A 1,327-nucleotide genomic window follows, 5' to 3' on the forward strand; every position below is an offset into this window, starting at 1 on the left:
TTAGAATTAGTTCCATGGAGGAAGGGATGAGAGGATAGGATGCACCTTAACTCATTCCTCATCCATTTTCGAGCCCATAGGAGTTGATAAGTGAGGGAACCTTCTAGATGAATCCAAAAGATAAGAATATTCTCCAACCCCTATGTGAATTTCGCTCATTCTCCCCCAGCGTAGGTGAAAGGAAGCCTATGTGCTCTGCAGAGCACCCTGGCAGTGGACTCAACTACTCTGCAGTGCACCTTCATAAGGGCTTACCTGCGCTAGTCCCTCTAGAGGTTATTTCTGGATGCCTTCAAGTCATGAAACTGTCTAGGAAGGAGGAATTCAAAGGGGTGACTTATTTAGGGCATGAAGCAATTGAAATTAGGGTTTGATGAGCCCTAAAACACTGATATGGATGTTGGGATTTGATGTGCCCAAATGGATCTGTAACACTTGTTATTAAATAGAAGGGGTTGAAATATAATGTTTAGTTCACAAAAAAAGGAGCTAAGATCAAAGTAATGTATCTCTATAACGAAGTTGTTATGAAGTATAGAATGAGTGATCTATCATATTGTAACTTAAAGGGATGTAATGAGAGTCTCATCTAGCTCAATAGAACAGGGTAACTTGTGCATGTATGAATTGCAATCGTTAACCCAGAAAGCTAAGGAAAATGTGATTTAAATTATTGTATATGAAAGAAAACATGATGAAAAACTTTACCTATGAATTTCATCCTTGTATATTATTATCAAATCCTTAGCTTACCATGACCTACTATTCATTCTAGTAATAAGAAGAAAGCATATATGAAATTCTATTTCACAATATTATGTCAATATGTGAATGATAAGACCTAGTGACTTGCAGATTGGTGAGTTCTTTCAAAATGAAGAGTTATTATTTTTTTATAATTTATTGGATTGACCACCCTCCATACAACAATGGATACCATTAAAATTCTAAGTGTTTTATCTATAACTACCACTCTTGTTCAATCCTTCTTTACATTTGTGATTTCATTGTCACAAATGTCTCTATGTCAATGAGTTCTCAAGACATTTGAGCTCCCTTCATAAGAATATAATTCTATAACCATTGGTAAATGGAAGTAAAGCTCATGTTAGAAAGTTAAAAAACAATAAATTTTGAGTAAAAGGTAGCCAACCCCAATCTCTCAATTAGTTTTTTACAAGGCAATAAATTTGAATAGCTTCCATCATGCAAAATTATTTCCCACACTTTTGGTAGTCTATCTAGATAATCAATTCCATTACACAACTATTTGGAAAATGGGAGTTGGAAGGGTGAATATTGATTGATGAAGTGGTAACACATCTTA

The sequence above is a fragment of the Pinus tabuliformis genome, chromosome J (genome assembly GCF_031772625.1).
Source record: "Pinus tabuliformis cultivar Carrire ecotype Pingquan chromosome J, CPIR1, whole genome shotgun sequence".
NCBI classification, from domain to species: domain Eukaryota; kingdom Viridiplantae; phylum Streptophyta; class Pinopsida; order Pinales; family Pinaceae; genus Pinus; species Pinus tabuliformis.